Here is a 16162-nt window from a genome sequence, read left to right as displayed (position 1 = left end):
CCCTGTGCTACAGGGAGTAACCTTTTTATACAGTCTATGGCAGTAACAGACAGGTCTGACTCGGGTAAAAAAACCAATCAAAACTTCCAGTTCAGCTGCGGGGGCGGGGCGTTCAAACCGCGCTTTGCTTTGACTGTCAATCACCGGCGTTGTCGTTTTGAATCATCATCATTAGCGTTTCAAAGTGAATGTGAGCTATGCTCTGATTTTAAATCGTAATTTTGTCAGCTCCTGAAATGGGTCAGACCGTTGATATTACCAGAGCACACAGCAGTATAAGTATATAGAAACTCGGTTGATAGAAGTACAGTTATTGCATGGATGGAGCAAGAACAATGTAAGTGTCTAAAACACATGCACACAGTTCAGTTGAATGGTAAAAATCGCCCTCTTTAACAGTGCAGTTAAACTAAATGTACAAAGCTAAAATAACCTCAACATTAACAACAACATTGAAATAAGAGCGCATGCATTTTTACGTGCATATGGCTGATAGATCAACCATGATATATCTGTCAATCAGATGCATTTCAAATCACTTTTTCTGTGTGCGTGCTTTGGATGTGTGTGCACATGGGCGAAGTAACAAGATTGACTGGACGATTTATTCATATCCAAAATGAGACGATATGAACATTATGGACGGAGCGCTGAACACTTTCATGCAGTGCATGTTTCATTCATACTCGAGGCCGGAGGGCGCTCTCATGCAGAAAGTCCAAAGCCCTTGTAGAAGTAATTTATAACAACTTATGATGTGCAGGAAATCCCTTATATGGACAAAGGCATCCCACTATCGCTGTAGCTAAAAAAAAAAGGTCATTTAATTTCAAGTTATTTCCAGCTAATTAATATAGTATAATACAGTGAATAATACAGTGCTAATTGACATAACATTTATTACAGTATAGAAAGTATTCTGCCTTATTATGTGTTTGTATAAACCAATCCTAAAACTGTCATTAGGAAAATACAAAAAAAAAAAAAAAAAGTATTATAGAATACAAATTACTGGTTATGGTCCAGCAGTGTATTTGATTTCTTAGCCAATTAAAAGAAATAAGAAAAATAAAGCCTGTCAATTAGACAAGTCAAAAGTTGTTCTTTTTTTTTTTAAATTTTCTCTCCTCCTCATTAGCATTTAAAGCTACAGACACACAGAAATGGCACGTCCTAAGGAAAGCTCATTGTAGGACTGGCTCGTAGTGGCTGCAATTCTGCACCAAGGCTGAATTTCGGGAAAGAGACAACAGATACAGTACTAGGGACCACTTAGGCCTATATAAAAGCATCCAAAAAGCAGCATGTCATGGGACCTTTAAGGTCAGGAATCGTCTACTTGTTATAAAATTTAAATTTGGATTCCTCTTTTCGATGACTTTTCGATGGCATATTATTTTTCAGTACTTTTACTTGTACTTAAGTAAATTATTCCTTAAGTAGCAATACTTTTACTTAAGTAAAATTTCTTAGTACTCTTTCCACCACTGCCTGGCATCCACCATACTCTTCGCCCTTTAGACTGCCAAGTACACACAGAGCATGTTTCCTCTGCTCCAGAGTCCAGTGGCGGCATGCTTTATACCACTCCATCTGATGCATGGCATTGGTGATATGAGGCTTGCATGCAGTTGCACGCCATGGAAACCCATTCCATGAAGCTCCCATCGCACAATTTTTTTGTGCTGATATTAATGCCAGTGAACGTTTGGAACACTTCAGCTTATGTAATGAGCACTGGCGACTTTTACATGGCATGCACCTCAGCAGTCGGTGACCAGCCTCTCTGTGACTTTACAAGGTCTTCCGCTTCATGGCTGAGTTGCTGCTGTTCCTAAATGCTTCCACTTTCCAGTAATACCATTTACAGTTGACTGTGGAATATTTAGCAGGGATGAAATTTACTGAACTGACTTGCTGCAAAGGTGAGTTCTTCAGAACATCCGATTTTTTTTCCACAAATGTTTGTAAATGCAGACTGCATGGCTAGGTACTTGATTTTATGCACACATGGCAATGGGTTTGATTGAAACACCTGAATTTAATAATCGGTGTGTCAAAATAATTTTGTCCATAAACACACACAGGCACACATATACAGTATATTACTTTCTTTTTTTTTTTTAAGATCAATTTGACAGCCGTAAGTAAATAACCAACATTAACCAATATATCCAATAATGACTGATAAATTAAAATGTAAAAAAGTTGGCTGATAATCTATTTAGAACCAATATATCGCGCATGCCCTAACAGTTAGCAATGATGGGAACTGTATATATACTTAGAGGCCCATAGCATTGTACTACTCTGGTACTGGATTTTGCAATCACCACAATTTAAATGAATTGTTCTTTTTGAATTATTCTCATTTGTAAGCTGCTTTGGATAAAGTGTCTGCTAAATGAATAAATGTAAATGCAGCATGTTGAGAGGACTGAGAATTGCAGAGCTGAATCCCTGAAGCAATAAAAGAGTGATTGCATGAGGTCATTAGAAAGAGAGAGCAAGAGAAAGAGAAAAACAAGTCATAATTCCATATATCCATCATATAAAATGGACATTCCCTAGAATAACATACCTAGCCCCACAGAGGGTTATTTTCAGTATGTTCTTGGTGGCTAACACCCTAGACAAGCCTAACTGAAGCAGACCACCATCAGAGCACTGTTGCATTCTGTTTTCCCAAAACATTCCAGGCATCGAAAAAGAAAAGAGAAGAGGAAAGAAAAGAATAATCAGAAGTACTGTGGTTTGTGTCAGCAAGGATGACCAGAACCTAAAACATCTTGTAAGAATAATAGTCATAAACTAAAAAAAGGGAATGAAAAAGTGTTGGAATGGCTTTTGTTAGAACTGTAAATTCCATACCCGGTTCTGAGCCACGGTGGTGAGAGAGCAGAGATGCTATTCCCCTCTCTGTCGTCCTGGGGGTCCGACATGCACTTACACATATGCGAGACTGCAGGGAAAAGCAGAATCCAGAATCCAGTACACGGCTGTGTGGTTGTGGTCAGTATATGCTTGGACAGAATAATTCATAATTCCTTCACCTCTCTTTCTCTTTCTATCTTTATCTGTTTCTTGCTTTCACACACACTCACAAAACACACTGGCACGCTTCAGAGAACATACACACACCAGCCTCATGCCAAAGGCAAACTGTGAAACACCAGCACCCGCAAAAACTCTCAGAGCGGGAAAAATCCACATACCAGATTTCAACAGCTTTAACACTGAGTGAATAAACAAGATGAATGCTACATTTTGTCTTTTTTAATTCCTCTCTTACACCCCCCTCCCCCCTCCGTAATATTCCCTCTTGCTCTTTCCTTTAGAGACAGAGAGGGGGAAAAAAGAGCTGAAACAATGGTGGAGCAGTCCAAAACCTCCCTGGCTTAAAACAATACCATCAATCAATGTAAGCAGAGAGAACAAACACACAAATTTATTAAGAGGAGCTCTATGACGCTTGAGCACTTTTAACTCTTTACGGTCAGACACACACACAGGAAGTACCTAATTACTTTATCTGCACAGCAGAGGGAGAGAGCAGACACATGACTTTCCACAGCTGAGGAGATTAACATGAAGAACTGAGGTTAGTGTTCACCCAAGGCTCTGTTCATATCAGATCTTAGCCAAGGGCTCATCTTCATCTCAGCTCAAGGCAATGAGAGTCTCCAGCCTAGAGAAAAGAAAGACTTCATGCATATATTAACCTAAATGGACCTGCAGTGAGTTTAGCCCCAGGTCGTCTGGCTCTGTGCTCCATGGCAGAGTATGGCAATTTCATGTGCGTATAATTTCACAAAATAAGAAGAATAATACCATAGGCTACATTTATATGAATATAATATGAATAGTTGGCACTTTGGCAGACATGCTCAGATAACATCATATCTTCAAGTCTTTTATTGACATCTATTGCAAATTTCTACCTGCCTACAAACATGCAGCTTTGTTAACTATACAGCTATCCTGTTGTGACAAAACCTATAAAATAGGGGGCATTTGAAAGAAAAAACTGACCAGCTGTTTAGAAATAATTGTTGTTGTTTTGGTCATTAAAATTTGGTCAAGCCAACCTCTGTAAGTTTTGTATACATCTGCTCCAGTGTGGTTTCCAGAAACACTATAAACTGCACAGGAACCCAACAACAACCAATAAACCAGTAAGAGAAATCCTCAGATCCTTTGTCTGTTGTTGGCGGTTTACCATGGTGCACACTGATAAGAAGGACAAAGTAAGGGCCAGAATCAACTTTAGTCAACAGTTCATCACCTTTACAATCAAGTAACTATCAGTTTTGCAGTTTAAATAAAGAAAAGAATAGCGATGTTAAAATATATTTATATATGATATTAATAATAATAATTTAGGTAACACTTTATTTTAAGGTGTCCTTGTTACACGTTACATGTACTTGCTATTATAATAACAATAAATTACAAATAATTACATGCAAGTAACCCTAAACCAAACCCTAATACTAAACCTAGTATACCATATAGTAAGTAATACCATATAGTAAGTAGTTAATAATTACACTGTAACAAAAAAGTAAAATAAAATGTAAATCATAATTTATATAACAAGTAAAACCATCTATTTATAAAACATAATATTTATTTATTATTTATTACATATTATGTATTTATTTATAAATCATAATATTTATAATATTAAAGCTGCAGTCCGTAACTTTTTTGGGTTAAAAATGATCCGAAATCAATATTTGAGCAAGTACATAACCAGCCAGTATTCAAAACTATCACCTTACTTTAGCCCGATTCACAACGGTTAGCTTATAATAATGTTTTCTAATTTGAGTGGTACGGGTAGGTTTTCGTGGGAAATTCGAGCATGGCACTGCGTCATTACGTCACGTCTGTAAACATAAAGAAGTTGTCCCGGCTAGTATGCTATCGTATGTGAGGATCCTACAGGTGGCGGATCGTTTATAGTCTTTTCTCACAGCAGCTGGAATGATTAAATATATCATTTTTATGGCAGATTGTTTATATGAAACACATGTGAATGAAATTAAATTATATTCCGGTTTTAAATGTGCTTCTGATTACAGATAGCCTGGGATTACACAGGATTTGTATTTTAAAGAAAACCAGTTCGAAGGGAGCATAGTTTGCTTTTTGGGTTACAAGAATTTCTTAACATAAAATTCGAATGGTATGACAGTTACATATTAGACTGTACAGAAATTGAAATCTACACGCTAATACACACTATACTCATTGTCACGCAATGCTGATGTTGTTAACATTAATTATTTGAGAATAAAGTATAACAATAATAATAATAATTTGCACGGTTAGATGTGATATGAATGAATGAATGAATGATGCATTTATATAGTGCTTTCATGTGTATTACACCCAAAGCGCTTTACATGTGGGGGGGAGGGTGTCTCTCCTCAATCACCACTAGTGTGCAGAATCCACTTGGATGATGTGACGGCAGCCACAGGACAACGGCGCCAGTGCGCTCACCACACACCAGCTACAGGTGGAGAGGAGAGAGTGTCATAAAGCCAATCAAGTGGATGGGGATTATTGGGAAGCCATGATTGATAAGGGCCAGTGGAGGGAATTTGGCCAGGACACCGGGGTTACACCCCTACTCTTTACGATGAGTGTCATGGGATTTTTAATGACCACAGAGAGTCAGGACCTCGGTTTAACGTCTCATCCGAAAGACGGTGCTTTTTTACAGTATAGTGTCCCCGTCACTATACTGGGGCGTTAGGACCCACACAGACTGCAGGGTGAGCACCCCCTGCTGGCCTCACTAACACCTCTTCCAACAGCAACCTAGTTTTTCCCAGGAGGTCTCCCATCCAGGTACTGACCAGGCTCAGCCCTGCTTAGCTTCCATGGGCAACCGGTCTTGGGATGCAGGGTGATATGGCTGTGGATATGAGCTAACCGATCGTTAGATTAAATCACCATTGGTAGCGCGATTTATTGTAATACTTTTTTCCTGTTGGTCAGAACAAACGTGGCAGACTTGTTACTTACTTGTTCAGATGGCAATATACGGTGAAAATTCTTATTTGGGTCATATATTCCAAACGTAGGCTAGAATCTGTGATTCCTGGTTACAGTATCCACACCGGTGCGGTGACTGACTGCCACACATTCTCCTCAAAACATTTGATTCATCCGTGCTGGAGCTGTGCAGGAACACCGGATCACAACCCCGCGCACGGAAGATAATTCCGCACAGAGCTGCAATTCCAGGTTTTCAAACAAAAATGGTGACAAAGAGGCAAAATGTACGGACTGCAGCTTTAAATTGCAATTAATTAAATGTATTCTCATAACCATACATGTATTAATATTGACAAAATTATTATTACTATTAATAATAAAATATGTATTATAATTATAATTATAATAATAATAATAATTATTATTATTATTATTATATTAATTGTTTTAAATTATGCTTGTTATTAATAATGATAATCATTTTAAAAATTATATATACAGGTGCTGGTCATATAATTAGAATATCATCAAAAAGTTGATTTATTTCACTAATTCCATTCAAAAAGTGAAACTTGTATATTATATTCATTCATTACACACAGACTGATATATTTCAAATGTTTATTTCTTTTAATTTTGATGATTAGAGCTTATAGCTCATGAAAGTCATTACTTAAGACCAATACAAAGAAAGGATTTTTAGAAATCTTGGCCAACTGAAAAGTATGAAAATGAAAAGTATGAGCATGTACAGCACTCAATACTTAGTTAGGGCTCCTTTTGCCTGAATTACTGCAGCAATGCGGCGTGGCATGGAGTCGATCAGTCTGTGGCACTGCTCAGGTGTTATGAGAGCCCAGGTTGCTCTGATAGTGGCCTTCAGCTCATCTGCATTGTTGGGTCTGGTGTCTCTCATCTTCCTCTTGACAATACCCCATAGATTCTCTATGGGGTTCAGGTTAGGCGAGTTTGCTGGTCAATCAAGCACAGTAACACTATGGTCATTGAACCAGCTTTTGGTACCTTTGGCAGTGTGGGCAGGTGCCAAGTCCTGCTGGAAAATGAAATCAGCATCTCCATAAAGCTTGTCAACAGAAGGAAGCATGAAGTGCTCTAAAATTTCCTGGTAGATGGCTGCGTTGACTGTGGACTTCAGAAAACACAGTGGACCAACACCAGCAGATGACATGGCAGCCCAAATCATCACTGACTGTGGAAACTTCACACTGGACTTCAAGCAACATGGATTCTGTGCCTCTCCACTCTTCCTTCAGACTCTGGGACCTTGATTTCCAAATGAAATGTAAAATTTACTTTCATCTGAAAAGAGGACTTTGGACCACTGAGCAACAGTCCAGTTCTTTTTCTCCACAGCCCAGGTAAGATGCTTCTGACACTGTCTCTGGTTCAGAAGTGGCTTGGTAGCCCTTTTCCTGAAGACGTCTGAGCGTGGTGACTCTTGATGCACTGACTCCAGCTTCAGTTCTCTCCTTGTGAAGCTCTCACAAGTGTTTGAATCGGCTTTGCTTCTATTCTCAAGCTTGTGGTCATCCCTGTTGCTTGTGCACCTTTTCCTACCCAAATTCTTCCTTCCAGTCAACTTTGCATTTAATATGCTTTGATACAGCACTCTGTAAACAGCCACACCTTTCAGTAATGACCTTCTGTGACTTACCCTCTTTGTGGAGGGTGTCAATGTTTGTCTTCTGGATCATTGCCAAGTCAGCAGTCTTCCCCATTATTGTGGTTTCAAAGAACAAGAGATGCCCAGAATTTATACTGTAGGGATGGTAATTTATTCAAAGTCAAATGTAAATATTCTAATATTTTGAGATACTGATTTTTGACTTTCATGAGCTGTAAGCTCTAATCATCAAAATTAAAAGAAATAAACATTTGAAATATATCAGTCTGTGTGTAATGAATGAATATAATATACAAGTTTCACTTTTTGAATGGAATTAGTGAAATAAATCAACTTTTTGATGATATTCTAATTATATGACCAACACCTGTATACACACACACACACATACATATACACACACTGAACAAAATTATAAACGCAACACTTTTGTTTTTGCCCCCATTTTTCATGAGCTGAACTCAAAGATCTAAGACTTTTTCTATGTACACAAAAGGCCTATTTCTCTCAAATATTGTTCACAAATCTGTCTAAATCTGTGTTAGTGAGCACTTCTCCTTGAGAGAAATAGGCCTTTGTGTACATAGAAAAGTCTTAGATCTTTGAGTTCAGCTCATGAAAATGGGGCAAAACAAGTGTGTTATGCTTATAATTTTGTTCAGTGTATATATATGCATATGAATAGTTCATTTGAAAAGAAGAGTCCCATTTGAAATTTTCTTCTAAAATGAGCATTTTTCTCAGGCTCCTATGTGTAGATTCAGTTATTTCACTTTAATGGCAAAGAATATATATATATATATATATATATATATATATATATATATATATATATATATATATATATTAAGATCTAAATATATTTATGTATTTATTAAACATTTATATATTTATCTATTGTTCTTTTTCCATTCATTTTAATTGGTCTTTCAATAGCAACCCACCCTGCTAGGTAAATGCTTAACAAGGCCGCATACTCAAGGTATTAATCATACAGCCCACCTGGGTGGTTCTAGAAATTTGATTGTATCAAAAGGCAAAAGTATTTTAACATCTGGTATGTTCCACTCACATTCATATACAGTCTTTTCAAAGCAAAACTGTTGAAGAGATTTATCTTGATGATCTCTTCTTGTTAGTGCTTTATTTTTTATGCCAAAAAACTGTGTGTGGGTTGGTGCTGGTGTGTGCATGTGTGTGTGTGTTTTCAATTAACAAACAAACAAAAAAAAACTGTATTGCCACTGTGCAGTCCCCGAGGTTACAAAGGTGAACTGGAAACCTCCATGATTAAGTATTATAAAGTGCCCACGACTTTAAACTCAAGATATCAGAGCAAGAGCAGAAAATCCCTGACCACCTTGCTCTGCCTTTCCTCATAAATGAGAGTGAACCATGTAAGAGCTCTGGGATGCAGTCCTTAACAGCATTCAGCATTCCCCTGCTCAAATTGAGCATGGCTGCGCCTCGTTCACTCTCTCTCCCTCTCCTCTCCATCCACGCTGAGTGAAGCATGAGCAGGCATCCCGCTGCCCCCCTGCTGTGTACAGAGCACAGGGAGCGGAGTACTCTAAACATCCACAACCCACGTGCTTCAGTCAGGATCCTGCTCAGATTATTAGTCCATAGTCCAAAACCCCTGAAATCCCAGGGGCTAAGTGCACAAAGCTACGTGCAACCAGGGGAAGAATGTGGTCAGAAGCGGGGCTGGCAGGTTCGTTAAAAACTATTATGTGTGAGGGGGCTCTGACACCTCGGCGTGCTGAAGAGGGGACCCTCTGGATGTATGGGGCGGCTGGTGGGTTATGGTACAGTTTGATTTCTGAAAGTGAGGAGACTTACCCACAGAGAAAGAAATGCTCTGTGCCTGCCAGGCACAAAAAAGCTGAGGCTTAAAGAGCTACATGGCTTTGAAATATTTGCTTGAAACAAGTCTCAATACTCACACATGCGAAATCCGAGCTCTCCCGACAAAGCTTCTGGATCTGAAGGCAACAGTTGGAAACGGCTACATTGGCGCCATATGTGGAACTGCATGCTTTCACGTCAAAATCGACAACTTGTGTTTTAGTGACGAGTTCACAAGCCATCGTCCAAATTCTCCTAAACTCACGTCTATGCTTGACCATGTACATAAACAGCCACATTTGAGGTATGGCTTCATACCAACGGACCACTCTGTAATACAGCAAGTGCTTCTCAGAAATCCCTATAGATGCAATAAAAGCTTCACTGTAAAGGGGGTTTCATGTCTGATCTGGTTGTATAATTTTATAGTGAACTGATATCTCAAGAAAGCATGTTAATATGAAACTGTTCTGTGGGAGAGTGAGAGAAAAGGCACTGGAAATTACCTAAAGTACTTTGTGTCCACTGCTGATCATAAAAGTTACAACGAAGAAGATGTTGATGTGATGCTCATTTTTGTCCTATCTATGAATTAACGAAAAAATTAAAAATGCAATTCACACGTAAAGTAAGTTAAATATTAAGTATGTTTTTCATTTCTGCCCCTGCAGACCCGTTTCCACAATTAATCTAAAAAAATATTAAGCAGCAACATTGTTTTCAACATTGATAGTAATAAGAAATGTTCTTTGTTCTTTAATGATTTATTATATAAATCATCATTAGAATGATCTCTGAAGGATCACGTGACACTGAAAAGTGCTGAAAATTCAGCGTTGCCATCACAGGAATTAATTTACATTTTAAAATCTTAAAATAGAAAAGAGTTCTTTAAAATTGCAATAATATCACAACATTTACTGTATTTTCCATCAAATAAATGCAGCTTTGGTGAGCATTTCTTTTGAAAAACATCTTTCAAAAATATTACCAACCCCAAACTTTTGAATTGTAGTGTATGCTTTCCACTTTTTTACCTTTACCAACCCCAAACCTACACTATACACTATACATGACATTTTCTTAATTAATTTAATAAGAAGAATTTTGTTCTTCATTAAACTGAAATGTTTCTCGAAAAATGGTGCAACACCATATTAAACCAACATGTGTTTTAAACTAGATTTTTAAAAGATTTTCCTTTTCTTCCCATTTTGGACACATCATTGACCCAAAAATTAACCCCGTCAGGGCACATATCTGTAAACACTGGCAGAGAAGGCAGAAGGCAGACCCATCTTCTGAACCAAAATGTGAGGAAAAATAAAGATAGCTGCCACTTTAAGCTAGTAAATCTCTGAAAGTGACATTAAGCTACTAAATCTCTTTTGCAAGTGAACTGAAGTCACTCGATTGACCTCATTCAGATGAAATTCTAATTTGTGTCTGATTATAACGGGCTGCCCTGAGGGACAGCTCTGTTTTCAGTCCAAAACAGCAGAATCCACAATGACCGCAAAAATCTCATCAGATCATTTCACTCAGAAAAGACATGTGGAACTCCTCAGCCATCATCCTCAATCTTATAGACCCCCCAGGTACACTCACACAAAAACACACACAGATAACACATAGGACGAGAGCGAAAGAGAGAAAAGAGAGGGGAATCCAAACCACATGTCAATTTAGTGCAACTGTGAAGGCTGTGAAAAGATCTATAATTCATGTACGAGTAACACTGTGGAACCACTCAAATACGCAAATCCTGGGAGGAACATTGATTCATATCATATGTCCTTCCAACACTTGACAACACTTTGAGTTCAGTAATAAGAAGTTATCCTGAAAATCTCAAACGCTTTTGTCAGTCACACATATCAAAGGGAGAACTTGCAGCAGTGACTCACTAAACTGTTGCGGCATTTTGGCATCAGAAATGCCACTATAGATGAGAAACCTTTACCTATCAGAAAGAGCAATCAGCCATTGGAAACTACCCTCATATTCAAACAAGTGTGTGACCTCAGCAGTCTTTCATCTTTTGGCTCCTGCCAGCAAACACACACACAAAGTGCCTTCAGTATCGTTCAAACAATTAACACTATTAATACTATCATTATTCATCTTTGAAACTCACCAGACAAAACCTATACTGCAACTAAAATAATTACCACTCGAAGCATGCTCGTGATTCTGGGAGAAAAAGAGACAAATGTTGTGTTAACTTTTATATGAATCAGATAAAATGTTTCAAACTATTAACCGAGCCAGTAAAACACACACACACCAGCAGCACCACAAGAGCTCTAGTGCGTATCTTTCTATCAGGCCAGAACAGCAGGGCAGGACTTGAAAGCAGTTCCATACAACCATGGTACATGTCACAGCCAAGAGAATGCGTTTTAGAAGTCGTCCACTGAAAACCACAAGAGATGCTATCAGGCCTGTACACAGCACTTTACCGTGAAAGGAACAAAAAGCATGGTTACAAAACAAAACAGAAATTACTCTGCATTATACTGCACCATTCAGCACTGTCAGCAATGCCCAATATGTATCTTTGGCATACACACTGAGATTAATGTAACTAGATTTAATCCACTTTCAAACACAGTAGACATATGATTAGTCTAATTACTGTAGGCACTGCAGTACTGATACTGATTTTAAAATTATGTGAGATGTCAACAAATCAATGATTATTTTGATGATATGGCAAAATATCCAAAAATAAATGGTATTAAACAAATTTAAATGCCACAAGTGAATTTAGATAACATAAGATATAATCAAAACAAGGTGGTCTTCGGGCCCTCAGACAACACTGCATCACTCATCGGCATGATTCTGTCATTGACATTAGTAAATGGAGCCAGGAATACTTCCAGAAACCACTGTCGGTAAACACAATCTGCCGTGCCATCTGTAGATGCCAACTAAAGCTCTATCATGCAAAAAGGAAGCCATATATGAACATGGTCCAGAAGTGCCATCGTGTCCTGTGGGCCAAGGCTCATTTAAAATGGACTGTTTCAAAGTGGAAAAGTGTTCTATAGTCAGACGAGTCCAAATTTGACATTCTTGTTGAAAATCACGGACGTCATGTCCTCCGGGCTAAAGAGGAGGGAGACCTTCCAGCGTGTAATCAGCGTTCAGTTCAAAAGCCAGCATCTCTGATGGTATGGGGGTGCATAAGTGCTTACGGTATGGGCAGCTTGCATGTTTTGGAAGGCACTATGAATGCTGAAAAGTATATAAAGGTTTTAGAGCAACATATGCTCCCCTCCAGACGACGTCTATTTCAGTAGGACAATGCAAAACCACATACTGCAGCTATTACAACAGCATGGTTTCGTAGTAGAAGAGTTCGGGTGCTGAATTGGCCTGCCTGCAGTCCAGATCTTTCACCTATAGAGAACATTTGGCGCATCATTAAACGAAAAATACGTCAAACACGACCACGAACTCTTCAGCAGCTGGAAACCTATATCAGGCAAAAATGGCACCAAATTCCAACACCAAACTCCAGAAACTCATAAACTCGATGCTCAGACATCTTCAAACTGTTTTGAAAAGAAGAGGAGATGCTACACCATGGTAAACATTTCCCCGTCACAACTATCTTGAGACCTGTAGCAGGCATCAAATTTGAAATGAGCTCATTTTGTGCATTAAATTGTAAAATTTCTCATTTTAAACATTTGTTATGTTATCTATGTTCTATTGTGAGTAAAATATTGGCTGATGTGATTTGAAATTCTTTTATTCAAATTTAAAAAACGTCACAACATTTTTGGAATTCTGGTTGTACAATATTGACTGATAAATAAAAAAATCACTAGCAAATCTGTGCCTTAACTTGAAAATTTACTTAACATTAAAGTATTTATACTGTTTTTGCCAACAATCTAAAACACATTTGAAGTTCTTCAAAAGGAAATGAAGGAGTTATTTTGTTCTGCTTTTTGATAATCACATCACCAGCATTCAGAGGCCAATCTCATCTGAATCCAGTTCCAAAGATCCCTCCATTTCAGCTGCTGGTGTGGCCAATGCTAGAGCCAGACTGAGAGAGCTACATATTTATCTGTGAAAATAACACTGTTCTAACAAGTCTGTGTGCTTAGGGGGTGTGTGATGGTCTGACGCAGATGAAACGCTCTGAGAATGGAGAAGAGAGGGCAGTGGCTGCCAAAATATAATAGCCCAAGTGCACAGGTGGAAAATAAACAACCTATTTTCATTTGTGATATGAGAAAAAGTAAGAGAGAAACAGAGGGAAACTGAAGGAGTGAGACAGGCAAAGACAGAGAGGTACTGAGAGAATGAAGTGGTAATAAATTCTTGATTTAAATAATATGCATTTAAGTAATGCACTGCAACTGAAATTGTTAAACACCCTTCTCAAAGTCTGGGCTGTCCACCAAATCCAAGCAGCTTATTTTCTACTTTTTTGTTTTATAATTTGCTCCAACGATTCTCAAAAGAACACTTTAACTGTGATGTAACCATGCAAAACGCAAATATTTTCTTACTTGAAACACAAGCGCACACAAACACATTTAAACATTAGATCATTGACCTAAAATTAAATAACACACACACACACAAAATGTTTTCATATATATAAAAACATAAATATACATAAAAATTATGAAATAAATGTAAAAGGTAAAGTAAAAAAGTGCTGTATAGATATGATTTCTTGGCAAAAATGTACCCTAGGCAACAAAATTTTCCAGTCCACTTATCAAAAAAAGAACCAGTTATTATTCTGGCCAATTCAATAATTTGTTTAAATCCAAACCATTATTACATTGATTCTTGGATTCATTCGAGAACATTTATAGTACATACTTTAGGATTTAGGCTGACGAAATGTAAAATATTATTCATAAAAACATAACATGTAAAATAAACACTAAACTGAGTTTGTTTTACACTTAAAAGTGTTTTGACAGCAATTTCCGATCATGTGACCTGCTAAGACATTTAAGCAAAAATGGATGTAATGATTGAGTAATGACTAGCAGGATAAAGATAATTATTCATGATGGAGATCTCTACAGCCAGGGCCGGATCATGGTCCCACGAGCCCCCTAGCCCTCTGCACGCCAAATTACCCCTTACAGTATTCTTTCCTTGTCCTTAAACTGCCTGTTTTATTTAGTTATGCCCTGAATTGTGAGCCAAACACTCAATGTGACAAAGCTGTTGTACCCAATTGGTGCAGAGCAAATTGTTGTACATACACCAACCACAAAAGTGAAGCCAAAACCAGTGCAGCAGAGATAAGTTTTGGATCAGATGCACTCTGTGGCATCTAATGTGGTTCAGTTGAGTGGGGCTGTCATTGCATTTTTTTAACTGTGCGATATATAATATAATATAATATAATATAATATAATATAATATAATAAGAGTTCACACATACGCACCCTTTCCACTTGCAGTCTGAGGTCACGCAAACTATAGAAAGTCAGAGAGTGAAAGAGAGAGAGAGAGACATAGGTAACAGCCTCAATAAATTGCAAAGAGTTGGTAGATCTCCTGAACAGGGCATGAAAACAAGCCAGGCATAAATGAGACATAAAACAAAACAGCAAATGAGAGCTTGCTGAAAAATGTTACTCAATTAACTTAAGAATGCATCGATCCCTGTTTTTCTGCAATCAATCTTCATCTTGACAATTCTCGCAAAGAGCAAAAGCATTTATTTACTTCACAGAGAGAAAGACAGAGAGCGGTGGGAGTGGTTAGATCCTGTGTGATTTTTCTCTGCGGTTTAACCTCTTCTTGGTTGTCTTGGCAACTGTCAAGTCCAGGTTCCAGACTTCTAACGACCATCCCTAAGCAAACAAACAGTGATATACGTCCTTCTATTGCACTGGGCTCAGGTTTTTGTGGGGTATATTTATTATTGGGCCCAAAGTGAAATTTCTGGGCCTGCTGGCAGCTGGTGAAAGCACTGGACGGGGAGTTTTAAATCATATTGATACTAAAGGGATTTGTACTATACCAGAAACTCAAACTCAAATGTGAGAAAGTATTACGCATATCTCATTTAAAGGAGAGAATCTGGAGTCTAGAGACGGGGAGAAGTTTCTGGCTTCTGAAGTTTCACTCAAAGGTCTGGTTAAACCTTAGTCAGACGACAAACAAAAAATAGCGCATTATCAAATAAGGTGGTTAAACACACAGACTTGCATGCATACTTACACACACATATTCATTTGTATTGGATTTATCAGATTGTTTGTTTTCACATACTTCCTCAGCAAATGATAAGATACTTAAGAATAGTGGTTAGCTGAATACTAAGCTTTTGGAAAATTAGCTCCTATGTTAGCGTTTATCCACATGAGAAAACTGACAACAGAATGCTGCACAGTTGGACATAAAGTTGGCTCCAGTTAGAGTAACTGTGCTGATTTTTTACAGATTTTACAGGTTTTCATGTGCATGTTTCTTCCTTGATTAACAAAACAAAACAAAACACACTTATTCTCACTTGGCTCTTGCAATTTTCATCTTAGACATTCTCAAGGTCTTTGACCAGAGGTAAAAACAACACACCCCAGCAAAGGAATTTGCAAAAGCGAACATGACACACAGCTGGATAAAAATACACATTAAGCTCACTTCAAGTCAACTTTG

This window comes from Onychostoma macrolepis, chromosome 07 (genome assembly GCF_012432095.1).
Source record: "Onychostoma macrolepis isolate SWU-2019 chromosome 07, ASM1243209v1, whole genome shotgun sequence".
Lineage (NCBI taxonomy): Eukaryota > Metazoa > Chordata > Actinopteri > Cypriniformes > Cyprinidae > Onychostoma > Onychostoma macrolepis.
This window is presented reverse-complemented; position numbering follows the sequence as displayed.